Source organism: Meriones unguiculatus, chromosome 6 (genome assembly GCF_030254825.1).
Source record: "Meriones unguiculatus strain TT.TT164.6M chromosome 6, Bangor_MerUng_6.1, whole genome shotgun sequence".
NCBI lineage: Eukaryota > Metazoa > Chordata > Mammalia > Rodentia > Muridae > Meriones > Meriones unguiculatus.
In genome coordinates this window covers 54,296,274-54,319,499 of record NC_083354.1, presented here as the reverse complement: position 1 = coordinate 54,319,499, position 23,226 = coordinate 54,296,274, and the positions used below count along the sequence as shown (strand labels likewise).

Genomic DNA, 23,226 nt, shown 5'->3' with positions numbered 1-23,226 from the left:
AGCCCCCTGCTTCATCCACTTAAACATAGGATTACAGGCATGAGCCAGCACATAGGCTTTTTAGAGATTCTTTGGTTTTGTGTTCTGAGATCTCATTGTGTAGATGAGACTGACTTCAAACTCACGGCACTCCGCTTTCCCCCATCTCCCAAGTGCTGGGATTCAAGGCATATACCACCGCACCTGGCACTGAGAGTCTGTACTTTAATACAGTACCTTAGTGTTGTGTAAAAATAAAGTGTGGGTTTTCTGTGCCCACTCTAGCTCCCAAATGATGCCCGGGAGACCAGTAAGCTCCAAAGCACTGTAGTGGGAAGATACTCGTCTGTTGTAACCCATCTACACTGGTCTGGCTTACTTCCCAGCCACATGCCTTGTTACCTTCCATCTAGTCTCCTCGTTCTTGTAGTGCTCTCCCCCAGGCCCCGCACCCTGACAGGGTTTCTTTGTGTAGACTTGTCTGTCCTGGACTTTGGAGCCCAGGCTGGCTTCGAACTCAGAGATCCTCCTGCTTCTGGGATTATAGGCATGCGTCACCGCGCCCAGTTGTATCGTTCTGCTTTGGGGTGTTGAGGGCTCGGCCTCCCTTCCAATCTCCCAACCCTATGCAGGAGAAAGTTAGGGGGGAGGGCGGCCCTTTACTTCTCCCCACTGTTGAGGGTCAGTGGGGCTTTTAGGGTTCTAGACCTAAATCTCCGCCAACCACAGACACAGCCAGCAGTCTCCTTCAAGGCACTGGGCCCCTGAAGCGTTTCTCTCCATCAGTCTCTGTCTCTCCAAACTGCTACACGCCAACATCAAAAGTCACACCACCTCTTTCTGGGCTCTCAATTTATACTCTCATAGTCCTAGTCCAAGCTCCTCTCCATGCCACATGTGGAAGGCCATTACCAGCTGACAAAAGCCATGCCCTGCAGGAGACGATTAACAGGTATGGGCAAACTACAGCCCAAATAAAATCCCACACTTGGGATGAAAACAAAAACATATTTATATAACATAACTGAGTTTACAAAGAAACCAAAACTTCCATTACATACCCTGGCTGCTTCTGCTCCATCTTTGTCCTCATGGTGACCTTCTCTTCCACCCTCTGCTCTCTCCTCTACCTGGTGCCCTCCTCTGGTGATTTCGGGTCCTGCCTCAACTCTCCTGCCCAGCTACTGGCCATTCAGCTCTTTATTAACCAATCAGACGATGGGGAACAATTTTTACACAACACTGAGACGGGAAATTCTTCAATAACAATGACAATTCCTAAGTCCGGGCTGCAACTTCCAGCACAGAAATCGGCACCTGAATACAAGTGCAGAAAACCATCCCCCAACAGCGCTGTATTCAGATTGCATCTGTATGTATGTATGTTTGTATATGTGAATGATCTGCCTCCCAGTGTGCTACAGTGCATGATAGAAAGTAGTTCCCACAGCATGAGAGTTACTAAGAAGAGCTTGGCGTGTATGTCTGAACCCACGCTAGTATTTTCACACATGTCAAATGTGAATGTGGTAGGGGGTTGACACTGTTGGGAACTGTAAGAATGGAGCTGGGAACCGCTGTACAAGTACTGATCTGCCTCTTACGCAGGCAGCCGCCAGGAGTTACACTCACCAGTCTGTGTGTGTGTGTGTGTGTGTGTGTGTGTGTGTCCCGGTGAGATCAAGGCTCGGTAGCCTCCAGCGATCACTATTTTAGTAACATTTTGGGATTGGCTTTCCTAGCTATTTCCCACTCCTGTTCTTTCTAGCTATCTCCCCACATACACCAGCTGCACATGATAATTTTTGTCAAGCTTGGCCTGGTGGCACACACTTTTAATCGCAGCACATGGGATGCAGAAGCTGGCAGACCCGTGAGGAGAGGGCAGAAGATGCCTAGCCTTGGCTCCTACATCAGGGAGTTCAGGGCAGCCAGGGCTACATAGTGAGACAAATAGTGAGACTTTGTCTCACAGGGGAAAGAGAAAGTTATTTTTGTAGGAGGCTGGGGAGATGACTCAGTATGCTAAAGTGCTTGCTATGTAAGCATGAGACCTACTGGATTTCTATCTCCAGTATCCATGAAAAAAAAAATGGGTGGGGCTGCACACAATTATATGTGAGGAAGTCGGCCCAGACAGGAGGTTCCCAGTGCTGTGCTGGCTCGCAAGCCAGGCAGCCTAGCCAAATGGTATGCTCCAGGGTCACTGAGAGACTTGTCATAAAAAATAAGATAGAGAAATACATCCAGTGTGGACCTCTGGCCTGCACGGGCAGATGAACATGCCTGCTCACATGTGCACATATGAGCACGTACCACGCACGCTAAGTAAATTAAATTCCTTTAAAAAAATAAATCCTGTCACAATGTTTGCAGAAGACAAACTTAGATCTCTGCACTGCTGGTTGTTTAATATTTTGACTCATTCTTGTATATAAACCTAAAACTCCAAAGACATTTCAACAGACACAAGAGACATGTACAAAGAAATTTAGAGCATCAAAATAGGAGAAAAGGGTAAAATACCAAACGTTTATTAGCAAGAGAAATTAAACATTTATTTATTTGCTTTTTGGGACAGCGACTCATGTAAGCCCAGGCTAGACTTGAATTCTCCATGTAGCTGAGACAGAAGCCGGAGGCTGCAGAGGTCCAGGGCAGCCTGGGCTACAGGGTGACATCCTTTCTGAGCAGACAACTAAGATTAGGTGTGGAAATTGCTTTCATTGAGAAGAGTAAGGGAAATTCTCCTATTGCCCTAACTTCCAGCTTCCAGAAATGAACCAGGAAGAGGCTGTATTTCAAATTCAAGCTTCCATTGCACCCTGTCCTGTTACAGTGATTGATCTGCACATGCTGTAATCACAGCTCCCAGATAGCCCTCGGGCTGACATTCCCCTTACGGTGTCTACTCTTTCTTCAGTCAATGGATTGGGCATAGAAGATGCTTTAAACAACAGCAACAAAATGCTGTTTGGAACTGATCTGACAGCAGATATTTCTGTCCAGCATTTGGTTGGGCGAGGCGGCAACAGCATCCCTTTGGGAGCTTGTAGGAAGTATGCAATCTAGGCCACACCTTGTTTAATGAGACTTCCCTGGGTGATTCCTAGGACATTAAAGTCAGAGGGGACCAGGAGTCCTCTTCCTGCTGAGAGCCACGTGCAGCAGGAGATCCCTATCACATGAAACTCCTCCACTTTAATAGGCCTGCAGTTTTCATAGCCCCTTTTCTGTTGATTCTGAGGCCCACAAGGAAGGTTGACTTTATTTTTCTAGACACTGTTTCTCACAGTAGCTCTGGCTCACTCTGTAGTTCAAAGGCCGACCTCAAACTCACAGCAGCCTCTGCCTCCCATGTGCTAGGAGGAAGGTTGACTTCAAAAAATTTTATGTACATGTGGAGGTCAGAGGACTAGTTTCAGGAGTTGTGGTTCTTTCCTTCCACCATGAGTTCTGGGGATTTAATTCCTCATCAGGCCTCTTGGATAGTTTTATGTCAACTTGACACTAGCTAGAGTCATCTGACAGGAGGAACCTCAGTTCAGAAAATGCTTCCATAAGATCCATCTGTAAGGCATTTTCTTAATTAGTGATGGATTTGGGAGGGCCCAGCCCATTGTGGGTGGGGTCATCCATGGCTCTGGATTCTATAAGAAAGCAAGCTGAGCAAGCCATGAGGAACAAGCCAGTAAAAACTACCTAACCCCCCCCCCCCCCCCCCCCGTGGCCTCTGCCTCAGTTCCTGCCTCCAGGTTCCTGCTCTGTTTGAGTTCCTGTCTTGGCTTCCTTCACTGATGGAAGTGTAAACCAAATAAACCCTTTCCTCCTCAACTTGCCTTTAAAGGTCATGGTGTTCCATCACACTTGCTTTTAAAGGTCAAGGTGTTTTAAAGGTCACATCCATAGAAATGCTAATGAAGACACCCACATAGCCATCTCCCCAGCCCTTTGTTTGCATTTGAGTATGTTTTCTTGTAGGATTTCTTCATTTGGGATGGCCTTGGACTTGCTATGTTATAGAGGCTGGCTTTGAATTCCTGATCTTCCTGCATCTGCCTCACAAAAGTGCTGGTGGTACAAGCAGGAACCACCATGCCTGAACAAGAGTAACTTTATCTCCCCATCTGTAGTGGTGACTGAACCCAGAGCCTTGTATGCCACAGGCAAATGCTCTCCCAGTGAGCTATATGAACCAGTTTTGGTCCTCTTTTAAAATGTTAGTTTAAGACAGTTTCTGAACCTCTTGAGTTGCTTTTGAACTCACTCTGTACCCCAGGTTGGTCTTGAACTTACAACTCTCCAGTCTCAGTGTTCTGAGTACCTATACTTACAGGTGTGCCCTATTGTGCCTTGTTCATTATTCTTTGCTTCTCTTTCCGAAAATACTTACTGGCTAGCTGCTCTCTATTCATCAATAATGGCACTGAAAATGGCTGATGACTCTGATGGCACTCAGAGCCTAACAGGCTACAGATTCAAGTGAATCATTACAGCTTGAATAAATGTTAGAAAGGCAGACAAAATTTTACAGGGAAAGAGCTAAGGATGGGAAGTCAAGACATTCCTTTTTGGAGTAAGTTAAGTTTAGCTGGTGAGGCATACGATGAACTGGGTAAGCCGAGGGATTGTTGTAAGTTCATGAAATGCCACTTAATGGTTCTTGAGACATTTATGTTTGTGTTCCCAATCCTTGCACACAGTGTTTGGCACATAGTAAGTGCCTAATGAGTGCTGAATCAATAAATGTGCAGTCACAGTTCAGACATCTATTCTCTGGCATTGGAGATGATAAAGACTTCATTTCTTTTTTTCAAAGGAAACAGGATCCCTTAATGGAGAAACGAGAAGGTAGACAGAAAGCGGTTTGTGCACACTGCTAAACTGAAACTGTGAGTGGGAATGAAAAACTGATTTATATGAATTCTTATCCCTGTAGCAACTCAATTTATTCTGTACCAGAGAACTTTCAGCATTTGGCTTCAAAATCAAGCTGTTCTTCCTTGTTCTGAATTCTTGGCCTGCTGTGAAACTAGCATTTACTTGTCTTTTACAGCATACTCTCATTAGGTCATGGAAATTCACAGCTAGATCAAGCTAGTGTATGGAAAATTTGAAGCCTTCTACTGTGTGTTTTACTTTGTGGCTTTGGAAGATACTGTGGAATGTGGCCTTTTGACATCTATTTCGAGAGCAAGGCTAAAGAATGATAACTGGTGTACTTATTGAACACTTACTGTGCACATTGCATATCTCATGCTAACTTCTATAGGAGCACACCAAACCACACAGTAACTTCATATTGTCCAACTTAGGGTTTTTGTTTGTTTTTTGGCTTTTTGAGACATGATCTTTTATGCAGCCCTGGTTTACAATTTGTAGACCAGGCTGGCCTGGAACTCTCAGAGATCTACACGCACACCTCTGCCTCCCGAGTGCTGGGACTTATTTTTTGTCTCCAAGCTTTCACCTTAGAAAGAGGCTAAGGGAATAATGCAAGACAGAACAGAGGGTATAGGCGTTTGTTGCCAAACCTGAAAACCTGATGTTAATCCCTGAGAAAAGAACCAATTCCTGCAAGTTGTGCTCTGATCGCTACACTTAGCCATTCCCTCCCATTCCAGCATGGACATGCAGTATTTACATGACAGGTAACGAGATTCTAGGCACTCGTTTCTCCACAGTGCCCCAAGAATTTTTATGCGTCTGCTTCTGTTGTGGCTATGCATGTTGAGGTGCTTCATAATTTTTCTCTACTGGACTGAGGTAAAGTTTTTTTTTTTTTTCCTGTCATGCTGAGTTTTGTATCTTTAACGCCAATATTGCTAAGTATTCTGTCTCTTTGTTTTGAGACAGAGTTTTTCTGTGTAACCTGGATGTCTTGGGACCCACTTTGTAGACCAGGCTGGCCTGGAACTAAGAGATCCTCCTGCCTCAGCCTCCCAAGTGCTGGGACTACAGGTGTGCACCACCACTTCCCAGCGTAAGTATTTATTAAATAAGCTGAACACAATACCTTAACAATTTTTTTTCTTGTGGAAATTAAATAAATCCACATTCACCTGTTAGTGGAAAAGGCAATCATTCATCTAAGGTTTTTGGATTTTAAATCAGTCACTGGATTACTGGGTGTGGTGTTTTTGAAAATCTGGGTGGATTTTACCCATAACAATTATGCAGAAATTGTCTTCAATTCTTCCAAAGAAACAGCCAAAGGTGTTTGCTTTCTTGCCTCCCTCAGACCTTTATGCATTTATTCTATCTATCTATCTATCTATCTATCTATCTATCTATCTATCTATCTATCCTATCTATCTTTTTACCTACATAATCTATCGATCATATTTTTGAGAAAGAATCTCATTATCTATCTATCATCAATCTATTTATATGTTTGAGAAAGGACCTCATAAAGACCAGGTTGGTCTCAAACTTCTGACTGTTGCTCCCAGAAGCATGTGCTGACACCCTGGACTGGTATTTTCTTTAGCAGCACCCTCTCAAGAGTTGTTTTCCCTTACCACACTACTGAGGTTCTGGGCTTAATTTGTTTTTATAATCTGCACCAACAAGAAATGTAGTTTTGTTGCTGTTGGGCCCTGTTTTTGGGAAATACAGTCTCCTGTAGGGCAGGCTGGCACCAACTGGCTTTGTAGCTGAAGATGACCTTGAATCTCTGGTTTTGCCTCCACCTATGGGGTACTGGGATTACTGTAACTTGAGGTATTTACTTATTCATTTAGTATATTTTGAGGATCATCTTTCCCACCTCATTGGAACATAAACTCAATGAAGCCAAGAATTTTTGTCTCTTTTGTACACATATCCCCAGTACCACGAATAGTATTTGGCTCATAGAGCTATGAAGAAATTAAGATGAGAAATTATCAAAGAATCACTTTAAAGTTGGATTCTCTTATCTTACCTCTGAACTTTCACAGTAACTACTGCCCTCACAGGATTACTGGCTTGTCTTGCCCTGGCTGGCTCGGAACTGGCTATGTTGACTAGGCTGGTCTCAAACTCACAGAGATTAGCTTGTGTCTGTCTGCTGAGTGCTGGGATTAAAGACCGGGGCAACCTGAATGATTTAATAAATGACTAGGTTATCTGGCAGTGTGTGCCTCCATTTTCTGTTCTACTTCCATGTGATCTGGCCTAATTCGTAACCGCACTTTCCCAGGAACTGAAGCAGGATCACCTCCACAGTCGTCTACGTGTGGCCTCAAGGTCACAGCTGTCCATCTGCTGCTTCTGGTAGTGGCCAGTCAAAGGTCCATGGTTGAGAAGATGGGATGGGAAAGAGAACCGGAGTCCAGAGCTGAGAGAAGGTGGTGGTGGGAGGTGAGGTGAGGTGAGGTGAGGGGGCTAAAGTGGTCGCTCAGGCTTCCCGCACCCCCAGGTCGCCGGGCGACCCCTGGCGGGGGAACTGGAGGTCAAAGGGCAAACTCCACCAGCTGCCCACCTCCGCCCCCGGCCCCGGGTGGCGAGCCCTGGGGGGGCGGGTTTTGTTTACTCCCTACACGCACCGCGGCCCGGCCAATCCGCGGAGAGCGTCGCCGCGCGTCACGCCACCCGAGGGCCAATCGGAGCGCCGCGTGCTGCCCGGCCGCCAAAGCGAGCGCGGGGGAAGCGGCGGCGGCGCGGCCGTGTTGCCGAGGGAGGCAGGCGTCGGGCGCGCGGGGCTGGGAGGCCGTCGCTGCCTGGCACGCGGGGCACGCCTGGACTCCTCCTGCGCCGCAGGGCTTCCGATGCGCGCGGGGGCGCCCCGGGGACCTGGGCTGTGCGCGGGCGTGAGCTCGCTCCGACCGGACCCCGCTGCGCCTGAGGGGCGGCGGCCCCCCGGAGCCGGCCGAGGGCCGTGCGGAGCGCCCGTCCCTCTGCACCGATCGGCGGTAAGGTCCGGGGAAAGGGCGCGGGCCTGCACGCCAGGGGCCTTTGGACCGGGCGCGGCCCTCCCCGCCCTGTGGCGGGATTCGCAGCTTGTCCCCCGGGTTTCTCTGCAGCCCGGCCGAGCAACCCCCCGAGTACCCGACGGGGGCCCCCTGGGTACCCGCTGGGCTCGCCCTCCTCCGGGATCGGAAAGGGCGAGGGCCGACTTGGGCTTCTCGCCCCAGTCTTCTGACTTTTCCTCCCCTACTGGTGATCCCCAAGCCCCTGGGTCTTGTTTCTGCCCGGTGCTTCTCAGGGTCCCAAAGCTCCACGTACCTGGGAGACCCTCAGGTTCCCCCCCCCCAAAAAAAAAGGAACTTTTTTCCCCTCCGGCAGAGGTTACTCTCCCGGCCCGGAGTTCTTGCAGGAATTCTGCAAGGCCGTGGTTGCTGTGCGCAGGGCAGCGGGCAAGTGTCAGCGGGCTCCCGCCGAGGGGTGGCACAAGTGCGGGGACTCCCGCCCGTGTTCCGGTGCTTCCCGTGGGCTCAGGGCATTCCTCAGTGAACCCGATCAGCCTGTGCGAGGAGGGGGAAGGGTGCGGCGAGAGGGGAAAGGTCTGATCTGGGGAGTGTGCCTGAAACAAAGCTCACCTCTCTTCAATGCCTAACTACCCTGGATGCCGGAGGAGACTCTGGACCCCGTGTCGGTTCACGCTTTTTTCGGCTGAAGTAGTTACCAGGCTTGTAGCCTGGCCTAGTGAAGTGTTGGTTTAGCGTTCCTAACGCCCCGGGTTTGATCCTCAGCGCTGCAACAACACACATCCCGCAAGCAGGAACAGTTAACAGGTTCATTCTTTTTCCACAGTAGTTGCAGAAAGTGCCTTTGAGCCTTTGAATGCGTCTGTCCTTCCTCGTTCCCTCTCCAGGGGCTCCAGCTCTCTGTCCCACATGCCTGACTTCCTCTCCACCAGCAGTTCTTAGCCTTCCTAACTCTGCGGTCCTTTACTACCTCGTGGTGTGGGGATCCCCAGCCATGAAATTATTTCGTTGCTGCTTCGTAACTGTAGCTGTGATTTCGCTGTTGTTAGGAGTCTCAATGTCTCTGTGAGTCTCTCTGGCTCAATGAATCTCTTATGTTTTCCGATGGTTTTAGGCCCCTGACTTATGCGAAAGGGTCGGTCGACTCCCCGAGGGGGTCGCGACCCACATTTTGAGAAACACTCCTCTATAGACTCAGCTGCTGTTTTTCTTTTGACTTATTTCCACCCCCCCCTGGGTCGCTTGTTTTTGTTTTGTTTTGTTTGTTCTCTTAATGGTTTGAAATCATCTTAACTAGGAAATACGGCTTAAATTATTCGTCTCTTTTCAGTGTGGCAGAATTCAAAGTTGAGTATAAAACGGTTTATTATTATTATTTTTTTTTCTTTTTTGCATTTTCCATTTCACTGGTTAACTTACGGTTTCATTAAAGCTTTGTCATTGTCCCGTTACTAGAATTCTTGTAAGTATTCATTCTCAAATTGCATCAGAAGATAGAGTCGCCCGGCAGACCCCAGGTCCTGTCACACTTGTGTACCGGATCGCCGCGGAATTAGTTTTAGAACATCCTGTGCCTGGAACTAGCTTAATGTTATGGCAGACATGGTGTCTGCAGCACAGTGCTGGCATGTGGCTGCAGCCTCAGGAATGCAGCACTTACATTTGTTAAGAAAGCCCCGAGACTTATTAAACCTCTCAGTTGCCTTAGTGACAGGCAACTGTACATTATTTAAGAAATAAAATCGTTTGAATTATTCATTTTACTGTTTTGTGACCATAATTCCCTCCCCTCCACCCTTGGGAGTGTGTAGTCGTTGGCATATGCAAGTTTTATCTTTGCAGCCAAAATTCTTAACTGAGCCATGAGCTCCCAAATACAGCTTGAGGGCCAGGGCATAGCTCAGAGGTAGGATAATTTAGATTGATGGCCCAGCACCAGAAAAATAAAATAGCCATAACAAGATGCCACTTGAAGTAGGATGTGCACTCTTTTCACCATCGTTTAGACTCCCTTCAGTATGTGTCATTGGGGCTGGCAAGATAGTTCAGTGGGTAAAGAAAGGTGCTTGTCACCAAGCCTGCCGACCTTATCTCCTTCTCGGGGACTGACAGGGTAGATGGAGAGAACTCACTCCTGAAAGTTATACTCGGTTTTTCCACACCTGTGCCCTCCTCAAAAAACAAACAACCTTTTTTTTTTTTAAAAAAACGGACCCGCTTTTTAATACTTTCCTCCTTTCCATTTTAACCTGTGATAACAGATCCTAAATGTCCGTGAATAATTTGAATGAAAGCTAATGAACTCTTAGAAATGGTTTGCAAAGTATTTTTTATTTCTACCTTTTTGAGAGGTCATTCACAGTTGCGTAGTTTCAGAGTCAAAGGTATTTGAACAATTAACTTTTCGTGTGTGTTGTTGAGACAGTTTCTTGCCTATATGTTCTAGGCTGGCCCTAAACTCACCTTGTAGCCTAAGCTGGCCTCAAATTTGCAGCAATTCTCCTGCTTTAGGCCCTCCCCCACCCCTAGCTGCTAGGATTATAGGCATACACCCCACATCTGACATACTTTTATAAGTCATTTCCTTTACTGAACTGGAACTTGTATTCTCACAGTATGTTCTCAATACAGATATTTCAGTATGCTTACAATCCTAATTCTCCCCTTCTTCCTTTTCCCTTCTCTTCTCTGGGTTTTGCTGTATAGCTCAGGCTGGCCCTTTACCCACTGGGTAGCTCAGGCTGGCCTAAAGTTTACAGCCTCTTGCCTCAGCCTGCTGAGTGCTTGGATTATATGTGTATACCTGGCAGTTCTTTTCTTCTTTAGACAAAAAAGCTCCACCCCTCAACCCCAGATAGGGTGTAACTGTATAGTGGTGGCTGTCCTGGAACTCACTATGTAGACCAGGCTGGCCTTAAACTCACAGAGATCTGCCTGCCTTTGTCTCCCAAGTGCTAGAATTTAAGGCTGTGCCACTAACACCTGGCTGACAAAATATTGTTCATCATTAAACTTTCCTAAAGGATTTTTTTTTCTGTCACTGTTTTCATCTGAGATTCCTCACAGGAGAAGAATGAATGCCATTGTCTACATGTACAGTGTGTGCAGAGGAGGCTGAAAGTCGGAGCCCTTTCTCTAGGCCTCTCCACCCTGTTTATTCGAGACATCTCTTACAGAACCGCCGCTGGAATGGCTGGCTGGCTTGGGAATCCACCCTTTTCTCTTCCCACCGTCTCCCTGCCCAGCTCTAGTCTGGTTACAGATGGGAGCCTCTATTCCTGGCTTCACATTTGGTTTTAAAACAGTAGATGTGTTTCTTTGGCAGCCACATCTGCTAATTCATAGTCATATAAATTAAACTCTTACTTTTTTGAGCCAGGGTCTCACACTGAAGCATAGGCTGACCTAAAACTTACTAAGAGGCTGATCTAAACTCCTGTTAGTCCTCTTGCCTTAGTCTTATGAGTGCTGGCATTACACGCTTAAGTCACTGCCTGGGCGGAAATTTTCCGAGACAGGGTTTCTTTGTGGTAGCCTTGCTGTCCTGGACTCACTTTGTAGATCAGGCTGGCCTCGAACTCACAGCGATCCACCTGCCTCTGCCTCCCGGAATGCTGGGATTACAGGCATGCGCTACCATTACTTAGCTTAAAATTTTAATTTTTTTCTTTTTCTTAAAAATTTTTAAAAATTTTTTTAATTTTTTGAGGCAGGGTTTCTTTGTGTATCCTTGCTTTGTAGACCAGTCTGGCCTTGAACTCACAGAGATTTGCCTGCCTGTACTGGGAAAATTTTATTTTCTTATATTAATTAAGAAGGTAAATCTTGGGGCTGGAGAGATGGCTCAGGGGTTAAGAGCACCGGCTGCTCTTCCAGAGGTTCTGAGTTCCATTCCCAGCAACCATGTGGTGGCTTACAACCATCTTTAATGGGATCTGATGCCCTCTTCTGTCATGCAAACATGCATACAAATACATGCAAATAGAGCATTCATATACATAAATAAACCCTCAAAAAAAAAACGCTGGCTTTTCTGGTTTTAAATCTTGGCTGTACAAGTGTTAGTTTCTTCATCTGTAAAATGGGAATAATGTTAGTATCTATCTCATAGGATTTAGGGGGAGAGGGCTTTAAAAAGACAGCTGTAAACACCTAGGAATGGGCCAGCATTTCTCAACAGAGAACCAACTAAATTTGTCTATGCTCTTCTAAGTATTGCTGTTGTTTTTGAGATAGGGTCTTGCTATTTTCTTCAGACTCATTGTTTTCTGCCTGAGATTACAGGCACAGTCCATCATGCCTGGTTCTGCCCGTTCTTCTTCTTAAGTTTGATGACATTTATTTGTGTGTATACTTGTGTATGTGTATCTGTGTGTAGTCACCTGCAATGATCAGAAGAGGGCATCAGTTACATAGGCAGGGGTGCAGGGAACTGAACTCTGTCTGGTCCTCTGCAAGAACAGAAACCCCTGCTGAACCATCTCTCCAGTCATGAATTTGTACTTAGCTGTATTTTGATAATCAGACTTTAAAGCACACCTGCGCACACACACACACACACACACACAAGACAGGGTTTCTCTGTGTAGCCCTGTCTGCCCTGGACTCGCTCTGTAGATCAGGCTGGCCTCAAACTCACAGAGATCCGCCTGCCTTTGCCTCCGAGTGCTGGAATTAAAGGTGTGTGTCACTACAGCCCAGCATATATTTTAATTTTAAAAAATATTTATTTTTTGATATATATTTTAATTTTTAAGGCTTACTTTTTTATTTAAAAAAGAATTATGTGTATGTGCGCGTGGCTGTGTGTAGGTGTGTCTGTTTGAGTGCAACTGTCCAGGAAAGCCAGATGTTACAGAGTTGGAGTTACGGGTGGTTGTAAACAGCCCTACATGGGTGTTGGGAGTTGAACTTGGGTTCTCTGCAAGAGTACTAAATGCTCTTAATCACTGTGCTATCTCTCAATCCCAAACAGATTTCTTTGTAACAAAATATTTAAGGCTTATTTTTTCTCTTGCTATATTATAGGTTTGACTTACTAGAAATTAAATCAGAAAAAAAAATTAAATTGGTATAAGCCAAAACTAAGAGGAATATTATGAAATAACATAAAACCTAAGAACTGTTGAAGTCGTGCTGGCAGAGGGTTCAGGTAAAGGCTTTTGCCATGCAAGCCTGCTGATAGGCAATCACTTCCAGATCCCACAGAGGACGGTAAAAGGAAAACTGAGTCTGTAAAATTGTCTTCTGACCTCCACACGGGTACTGTGGCATATGTACTCCCCAACCAGTCAAATAAATTTGTACATTTGAAAGTTGTTGAAAGAAAAAAACAATCCTAAATATATTTCAAAGGGATGATAGAAATGCGGTAGCAATTCTAATGTTATTAGGCTCAGTACTTCATAAAGATGCTGTGGCTCATGTTGCTGTTAGGAACCAGGGTTGAGTATGGCTGGCAAATTAAGTAGATAGCCACGAAAAGAGTGTATCTAATACAGTTATGTGTGTCTCTAGTATAAAAGTAGAAATATTACATAAAAAAGATTTTTTTTCTCTCTTCACTTTATTCTAGGTTTGTATTGAATAAGCGTTCTGACAAACTGCTGAACAGAGAGCCTTGATAGACTGTCTAGGTACGTATGTGTGTATCTATATCTCTGTGTTTATGTAAGTAAGTACACATGTATATAAATACAAAATGTGTATGTGTAAATTCACTGTACAAAGGAGAATTTGAAGCTTGTTTCCCCGTCATCCAGGACACTGATGTAGGAGTCACGTGTTTCATGATAGCCTGGGCTGGAGGACTTTTGAGGCTAAAGGTTAGACTGGGTGACAAGTAAGACCTTATATCAAAACAAACAAGTATTTGTAAACATGTATACCTACATACCAAGATGAATTTAACTCAGCTTGTTCTTGAGCAAAGTCATTTTCTGAGTGTTTTGGTCCATATGTGTTCATGTGTGTGTGACATGCAGGTGCTGGCTTGTGTGTGCACAGATGAACATGGAAGCCAGAGGTGAAGGTCAAGTGTCTTCCTAAGTCATTTTCTGAATTTGTTTTGAGACGTCCCTCATTGAACCTGGAGCTCAGTGACTAGACTTCCTGCTCACCGAGCCCTAGGGCTTCCTTCCTGGTGCTGCCATACGGCTGGCCCATGACACTGCACCTGGCTTTTCTGCGTGGGTGCTGAGGAGCTGAACTCGGGCCCCACGCACGGCAGGCCCTTTACTGGTTAAGCCATCTCCCAGCAGTCATCTCTTTCTTAAACTTTTATTACAGGAAGGATGGAGGGATCTTTGGCTTGCCGTCTAGTTATTAGGATTAGGATTCCTACAGTAGTAGGCATAGATAGTAATGCTCCACAAGCTCCAGCCTGTGCCCCGTTACTATTTTACTTGGAACACCTGGATGAACTTAAAATTAATCTCTATCAGTTTTGAAAACTAACCTGATTTTATTCAAGTATTTATGTCTAAAATCAGAAGCCTTCTTACTCCCTTTCCCTTCCTTCCTTCTTTCCTTCCTTCCTTGTTTCTTTCTCTTTCTCTTTGTTTCTTTCTCTTTCTTTTTCTTTTCTTCCTTTCTCTCTCTTATCTCATCTCACTATGTAGCCCCAGCTGGCCTGGAACCTCCTATGTAGAACAGGCTGGCCTGAAACTCACAGAGATCTGCCCACTTCTTCTTCCTGAGTGCTGAGATTATAGGAGTGAGTCACCATGCCCAGCTCTAGTTTGTACTGTCTTTTTTTATTGTTGTGATGATGAAATATCTGACAAAGGCAATTGAAGGAAGGACAAGTTGATTAAAAAAAAGATTTATTTTATTCTGGCTTTGTATACGTATGTGCTTGTGTGTCTGCCATGTGAATGTGGATACTTGTAGAGCGAGCCGGAGTTACAGGCTGTTCTGAGCCACTGATGTGGGTGCCAGGTGCTCCTCTTCCTCTGAAGAGCAGCAAGCAGCAGCCCTCTTCACCACTGAGACATTTTTTTCCAGCTCCAGGAAGGGTTAATTTGGGCTCACTGTTTGAGGTACAGTCCACGATGTGGAGAGGTCATGGCAGCAAGATCTTGAAGCAGCTAGTCACTGCAGCTGTGATCACAGTGTGGTCAGGACGTAAAGAGGATGATGGGCCAGGGAAGGGTGCTGCTCAGAGTTATGGCGGGTCATCCTACCCGTTAACTTCATCTGGACTGTTCTTCTTAGCTGTGTCCAGAGCCTGGTCTCTTTGGTGTTCTAGGTAGGTCCTGTCAGTTTGGCAGCATTAGCCATCAGATTCACAAGTTGTGAATGTTATTTGAGGTGGGGAGCTCTCCAGTTAGGCACTCTGTCTTGTCTACTCTGATTCTTAGCTCAAGTATCTTGTCTATATTTCTGTATTTCTTTAAAAACATAGGGACCTGGTATCCAAAAAGAGGAGAGTAGCAGGCCAGACTTACTTTCAGGACTCTGCTGGGTCTAGTGTCCTAGATTTCCCTTTTTGACTTGTTATGTTAGTATTTGACTGCTTTAAATTAAAATAATTTTTAAATCTTCCTCACATCTTTAGTCCTAGAGGTAAAACCATCTTAGAAATACTTGGAGTAGAGGGCTGGAGAAATGGCTTAGTGGCTAAGAGCACTTGCTCTTGCAGAGGACCCATATTCAGGTCTCAGCACCACCATGGCTGCTTACAACGGCTGCAACTCCAGTTTCAGGCCCTTTTCTGGCCTTCAAGGGCACCAGGCAAACACATGTGCACATACATGTGCTGGCAAACACTCCAATGCATAAGATAAAGTAAATAACTAAAAAATGAATGGGCTGGAGAGAAGGTTTGAAGAGCAGGGTTCAAGTCCCAGCACTAAAACAGTGGCTAACGACTCGAGTTTAGGGGATTGGACGCCCTCTTCTGGCCTCTGCTGGCACTACACACATGCAGGCAAAACACCAGTATAAATAAAGTAAAAATAATTTTTTTAAGTTAAAATACTTTGGGGGAAATGTGATAGATTAAAAAAAAAAAATCGTATACGTAGTCTCTGGGAGTTTGAGGCCAGCCCAGTCTACAAAGAGAGTTCAGAACAGCCAGGTTGCTGTGTAACAGAGAAAAATGTGTGTGTGTGTGTGTGTATGTATGTATGTATGTATGTATATATCTGTCTTCCTGTCTTGGACCAGAAACATAATCAGCAGCACCTAGACCTAAGCCCTTTCTTCTCTAGGGGTACTCTACTGACTTATGGGCTGGTAAGATTTTTATCCTTATCTCCTTTTAGTTTTTTTTTTTTTCTTGTTGTGACACTGATCCCTCTCATCCTGCCTTCTTTCCTCTCTCCTTCCCCTCACCTTTTTTTTTCTTCCTTTCTTCCCTTTCTCTCTTCCTCCCACGTTTGCAGTGCTGGGAATAGCAGAACTTTGTGCATGTTACGTTAGCACTCTATGTCTTTATGTCTATATAAAGTTTCATTATTTTTGTCTTTTTGTGTATTACACGTGTGAGTGTGCGCCATGAGTGTGCAGTTACCATCAAGGGGCCAGAAGAGGGTGTTGAGTTTAAGAGTTGAAGTTACATGCAGTTGAGAGTCACTTGATATAAGTGCAGGGAATCAAATTTGGGTCCTTTGGAAGAGCAGCAAGCTCTCAACCACTGAGCCATCTCTCCAGCCCCAAGGAATTTTTTTTTCTTTTTTTTCTTTTTTTTTGAGACGGATTTCAAGCTGGTCATGAGCTCTGTAGAGCTGAGGAGGACCTTGAACTTGTTCTGGGATTACAGCTAGGAAACACTGTACCTGTTTTGCTTTTATGTTGTGCTATGGATTAAAATGAGAATTTTATTCATGCTATGCAAGTACTCCACTAACTGAGCCACATCCCAGCCCACATGTTTGACTTTGGACTAATTTTAGGTCCTAGAAAAGTTATGAAAGAATGTGAAGTGTTTTGTTACAGTCATTATTCAGTTTCCACGACTATTAACAGGTTTTGTGTATGTTGTGCATGTATGTTTTCATGTGTATGTATGCAGCAAGCCCCAGGTATCTACCTGCTTCATCACCCCCTCCCTTCCAGTGCTGGGTTACAGATGTGTGCTTCTGCACCTGGCCTTTTTACATGGGTGCTAGAGATCCTGAGTCAGATTTTCATGCTTTGTGGTGACTGGAATCTCACTAGCCTCAGTATTAGCAGTTTTATACAACTGTAGTAGAGTCATGAGCTGCATTGTGTTTCAGTTAAGAGACTACATACTACATACATGACACTGGTCCCATAAGGGTGTAATGGTGATAAAAAATTCCTGTGGCTTAGTAAAGTCGTCCATCGTAGTCTAGCACCTTAGTCACATACTGGTAGAGATGCTGGTCATAATGACTTTCATTGTGTATAATACATAATACTTGGCAGTGACAATAAATCATGTTGCTGGTCTATTTGCTGTATTTTTCATTGTCGTTTTAGAGTACATGCTTTCTATTTATTAAAAAAGTATACTGTAAAACTATGCTTTGTTACACTGCCGTCAGCACACACAGTGTCACTGATAGTGTGTAGTCTGTACCATCTAGGTTTGTGTAAGTTCTTGATGTTTAACAGACTCACCTGACAACTCATTTCTCAGAATAGTCTTTTTGTTTAGCTTGAATGACTGTGTAACAGCCAAGAGTCTAACAGTTAATCTTTCTTTATTTTTAATTTTTTTAAAGTTTTGTGTTTGAGTGCCTGTGTATAGGGATATATACATGGGTGCAGGTGTCAGTGGGGGCCAGAAGAAGGTGATGGAGATCCAGAAACTGGAGTTGTGAGATGGCTGATGTGGGTGTTGGGAACTGAGCTCAGTTCCTCTGGAAGAGCAGCTCTTAATCACCGAGCTCTCTTCAGCTCATGGTAGTTAACCTGATTACCAACTGTTTTGGATTAAGAAGTGCCTAGCAGGGGCTGGAGACATGGTTCAGTGGTTGAGAGCATTGACTGCTCTTCCAGAGGACCCTGGTCCAATTCCCAGCACCCACATGGCAGCTCACAACTGCCTGTAACTCCTGTTCCAGGGGGTCTGACACCCTCACACAGACATACATGCAGGCAAAACACAAATGCACATAAAATAAAAATAATTATTAAAAAAAAAAGAAGTGCCTAGAAGGGCCTGTAGTTATGGCTGAGAGGTTAAGAGTTCTCATGCTTTATTAAAGACCCCAGAACCCTCATGAGGCAGTTCACAAGTAACTCCAGAAGCTCCAAGGGATCCAGTGGCCCACTTCTGATCTCTGTGGGTACCTCCACACACATTCAAACAGAGCTGTCCAATTAACTGCAGCCAGGAGACAGGGCAAGGGAATCCCCTGCGGTAGCTTGCTTCCATTTTCTTCTTTTCCTCTCTGGCATTATCTTCTAAAGTTAGTATACTGCCCACAGAACTGGTGAATGTTTACAAATTCTCATGCTTTATTTCTGTAGTTCCCTGTCTTGAATTTGCCTTGAATTTTGAGTACTTTCTATTTTCTGGAAGCCTCCTGTAAGCTGATCAGGCCTTGAGTTGCTGATTGTCCTGCTATCTTCTGAGTCCTGGAATTGTATGTGTGTCACCATACATGGCTGTTGGGAGGTCTGTATTGAACTGTCTACTGAAAGTCAACCTTTCATTTTAGACAGAGCCTGATGTCATCAGTCTAGCCTTGAGCTCACCGTATAGCTGAGAATAGCCTTGAAGTCTTGATTTCCCTGTCCATCGCCCAAGTGCTGGGATTTCAGTGTTACACCACCACGCTTGGCTTTGAGAGTCAACTTTTGAAAATGTCTTTGTTTCTCTGCATTAAAAAAAAGATTTTATTTTTATTTGTGTTTTATTGTTTATGTATATATACATGTATGTGTGTATATGTATATATATATTTGCATACATGCATGTCATTGTGTTTGTATGCTTCACTGTGTGCAGGTGCCTGAGGTGGGCAGAAGAAGGCATCAGATCTCTGGAACTGGAGCTACCTAATGTGGGTGCTAGGAATCGAACCCAGGTCCTTTGCAAAAGCAGAGAGTGCTCTTAATTACTGAGCCACATCTCCAGCTCTGCACCTGAATTTTGAACTAATTTGGTATTAGGGTTTGATAATCTTTCCGAGTACCTTAACCGAGTTGTTTATTTCTAGTGTTGTTGAGAGATGTGCAGTATAATTGTCATTTCTTTGTAGATAGTCTTTTTTTCACTCCGCCTGCTTTTTTGGTCCAAGGTTTACCCCTGCTTAAAATCAGGGACCAAACCCAAGGCTTTTCCCATATTAGGCAATCACTTTACTGTTGAATATAAACCCAGTTCTTTTTTTTGTAATAAAATGCATGTAACATAAAATTTACTATCTCAACTAATTTTTGTAATTACTTATTTTTATTTTATGTGCACTGGTGTTTTGTCTCCCTGTGTACCTGTGTGAAGGTGGCAGAACTTCTGGAGCTAGAGTTACAGATAGCTGCCATGTGGGTTTTGGGAACTGAACCCACATTCTCTGGAGGAACAGCCAGTGCTCTTAACTGATGAAGCCATCTCTCCAACTCCTATGTCAACTGTTTTTTAAGAACACAGTTTAACCCAGCCTGGTGTACAGAGTGAGTTGTAGGACACTTAGGGTTACACAGAGGAACCCTGTCATGAAAAACCAGAAGAAAACACAAGCCAGGCACGATGGTGCATGCCTGTAATCCCAGCACTGGGAGAGGTAGAAGCAGGCAGATCTCTATGAATTCAAGGCCAGCCTGGTCTACAGAGCAAGTCCAGGCCAGCCTGGGCTACCCAGAAAAACCCTGTCTCAAGAAACCAAAGGAAAAGAAAAGCTCACAGTTTAGTGTTTTCAAGCACGGTCATCCCGTTGTGCAACCACCAGCCACACCACCCTTCTCCAGAACTTCTTTTATCTTGCAGCATTGAAACTATCAGTTAAATAATAGTTCCCCATTTTATTTCCCCTATGGCCTGGCAGCCCATTTTATTTTATGAAGTCAGCTTCTCCAGTTACCTCATTAAGTCATAAAATGCTTCGCTTTTAGTGACTGAACTTTTTTCACTACATTAATGTTAGAGCATATATGAGAATCTTATTTTTTTTTTTTTGCAAAGTTCCTCCTTTTTAATTCACTATTATATTTATATGTTCTACCTTGATTATAAATTCATCCTTCAATAGATAGTGTTTTTTACATCTAACTATTGTGATGGGACTGGCGAGGTTAAGAGCACTGGCTGTTCTTCCGGAAGTCCTGAGTTCAATTCCCAGTAACCACGAGGTGGCTCACAACCATCTATAATGAGATCTGGTGCCCTCTTCTGGTGTGAAGGTGTACATGCAGACAGAATATTGTATACATAATAAGTAAAATAAATCTAAAAAAAAACATTGTTGACTACTGCTACTGTGGACATGAACATACAAATATATGTATGTATGTTTGAAGTAGGACATGGTGACACACACATGTAATGGCAGTACTTGGAGGGCAGAGGCAGGTGGGTCACCAAAAATTCAGGGCCAGTCCAGGCTACAGAGCCAGTTGTAGGCCACCCAGGGCTGAATAGTGAGACCCTGTCCCCAAAACACTCAAAACAAACAAAAGCTTGTTTGAGCCTCCACTTGTAGTTCTTTTGGGTATGTACCCAGATATGGGGTTTTCTACATTCCAAAGTGTGGGATTATTACTGAAAGGAAAATGCCCAGGACACACTAAGACCAAGTTCTCAGCATAAAGGAGATTTATTTGCCCCAGAGGGAGAAAGGCCAAGGAATAAAAGACCAAGACAGGAGATAGAGGATGAGCAAGAAGGGAAAAAGGAGCAAGGGAGAGAGAAGGGATATTTGTCCTGGAGGGACAAAGGACTGCCTCTGGAGAGAGAGGAGACAGATGTGACCCACAGGCAAGTGACAGCTTATAAAGGGGAAAAGGGAAACCCTGTGCTAGGATAAGTGTTTAGTTTTGATTGGACAAGTTTATTAGGATAGGCAAAGGGTTTTTTTTTTTATTGCTGGATTTCAATACTTTGAAAACTAGACCTTGATGGCTAGCTTTAGGAACGTATTCTAAGGGTTTAACAAGTTAGAGGGAGGAGAGGAGAAGGATAAAAGGCAAAAACTGTTGGTGCCACACGTGCCGTGCCTGGGTCTGCTAGAGCCTGTCAGTTACTGTAGAACACAGTTTGGTGGGTGGTTTGTTTTTTAGTGTTGGGCATTGTGTCTAGGACTTCATACATGTTAAGTAAACACTCTACAACTGAGCAACACCTTTAACCTTAGCTTTTGTTGGCATACTTTTTACAAACTCCTTATCTTTTTTTTCCCTACTCCACCCCAATTCCTTCCAACACCCCAACACCAGGTAGGAGAGGGAGAGGGGCCACAGTTCTCTTAGCTGCTTCCTGCTGGTTAGAGTCCTCGGGTTCCTTGGAGCCAGTCCAATCCTCAGTTCAGGAGATCTCCAACTTCTTGTCTCACAGCAGCGACAGTAACAGGAGCCGTAGGGAGGAAGCAGCCGCCTTGTTCTTTCTCAGAACTACTCCACACTCTCTGGGCCCTGGCATTTATTCCTTCTCCAGAGTCCTCAGATTTAAACTATCTGCAGCTGGTAAAGAGCTTCTCTCAGAGCCTGCAGGAAGCAAATAGTCTGCTGCTGTGGGCCGTCTGAATCAGTCCCACATCCCACACCTGGGACCAAAACAAAAAACCATGTTTATAGCCACAACAAGCTTTTAACTTCTGAGAAACCACTATACTGTTTTCCATCAAAGCTGAATCACTTTACATTCCCACCAGCAAGGCACACAGCTCCTTGCAAATACTTGTTGTTTCCTCTGTGTGTGTTGTTTCTGTTCCTATGATAAATATTGTGACCAAAAGCAACGTGGGAAGGAAAGGGTTTACTTCAGCTTAAGTTGTATTCCATTATGAAGGGCAGGAACCTGGAGGCAGGAACGGAAGCCCAGACTGTGAACGAACACTGCTTACTGGCTTGCTCCTTTTGGCTTCGTCAGTTTGCCTTCTTATACACCCTAGGCCCAGTTGCTTAGAGATAGCACAGCCCACAGTGGGCTGGGAAGTGGCATTTCAGTGTACTTTTTTTATATCCTTTGACTTCTCCCTTTGCGGTGTTGGTATATTAACAATTAAAGAGAAGAGTTACAGCTGGGCATGGTGGCGCATGTCTGTAATCCCAGCACTCTAGGAGGCAGAGGTAGGAGGATCTCTTAGTTCAAGGCCAGCCTGGTCTACAGAGGGAGTCCAGGACAGCCAAGGCTACAGAGAAACCCTGTCTCAAAAATAAAAAACAACAACGAAAAAGATAAAGAGTTACCTGGTCATATTTTCTCTGTCTCCATTTGTCTTTTTTTCTGGGCAGGGTCTCCCTGTGTAGCTCAGGCTGGCTTTGAGCCTGTCAGTCTCCTAGATTAGCTTCCAAAGTTCTGAGGTTACAGACCTGTGCCAGAATATCTGACTCTTATTGCATGTGTGTTTGTGTGTAATATATATGCATGGGTGTGTATCTGATTTGTGTTTGGGTGTGCATGTACTGTGGTGTGTTTGTTGAGGCCAGAGGACAGATTCCTTTTCTCTCTCTCTTCTTTTTCCTGATTTGTAAACCAGACTAGGTGGCTGAAGTGCTGGAGGAGTTCTCTTATTTCTGCCTCTCGTCTCAGTGAGGAACCACTGGGCTTACAGACATGTGCTATGTATGTGCTTGGCTTTACATTGGTTCTAGGGATTTGAACTCAGATCTTCACTGAGCTATTAACCCTAGCCCTTGCTTTTCATTTTAAAAGGGTAGCAGACTCAAGAAGTGGTTGTAGACTAGAATAGAGAGGTTCCATAAACCCCTCACTCACCTTCCCTCTTGTGATAACATATATGAATTACTACAGTATTGTCAAAACCAGGAAATTTACTTTGAATTTTACAGTTTAAATGCACGTATTCTTTATGGTTTTATGTATAATTTTATGGCATATTGTCATATACAGATTTATGTAACTATTACTATACTCTAGCTACAAAACTGTCACTATGAAAAGAGTTAGTGCTATTGATAGTATTTTAAATGAGAAAGAAACATTAGAGTAGGATATCATTTACAAGTGATAAAATAAAGACGCATCTACATGCATATATATTTCTCTTTATATATTTTAAATTTAATTTATTTTATGTGCATAAATGTTTGTCTGTATACATACATGTCTGTGTGCCTGGTGCCTGTGGAAGCCAGAAGGTGGCAACAGATTCTCTGGAACTGGAGTTATAGATGGTTGTGAGCTGCCATGTGGCTACTGGGAATTGATCCCAAGTCCTCTGGAAGAGCAGACAGTGCTTTTAAC

The 23,226-nt window shown here is 44.4% G+C and overlaps 1 protein-coding gene across 15 annotated transcripts in view; it reads left to right on the top strand.

The window, feature by feature from the left end:
• Positions 1 to 7,598: 7,598 nt before the first annotated feature.
• The window catches only part of Tfdp2 (transcription factor Dp-2), a 125,249-nt gene continuing 109,621 nt past the window's right edge, over positions 7,599 to 23,226 (top strand). For 7 of the 15 annotated variants that reach the window (XM_060385491.1, XM_060385486.1, XM_060385489.1 and 4 more), the window contains exons 1-2: positions 7,607 to 7,874; positions 13,465 to 13,525. The gene's annotated coding sequence lies outside the window, so the exon portion shown is untranslated. Of the gene's footprint in view, positions 7,875 to 13,464; positions 13,526 to 23,226 lie in introns of all 15 variants that reach the window. The other 8 variants (XM_060385483.1, XM_060385479.1, XM_060385482.1 and 5 more) reach the window with 3 other exon arrangements.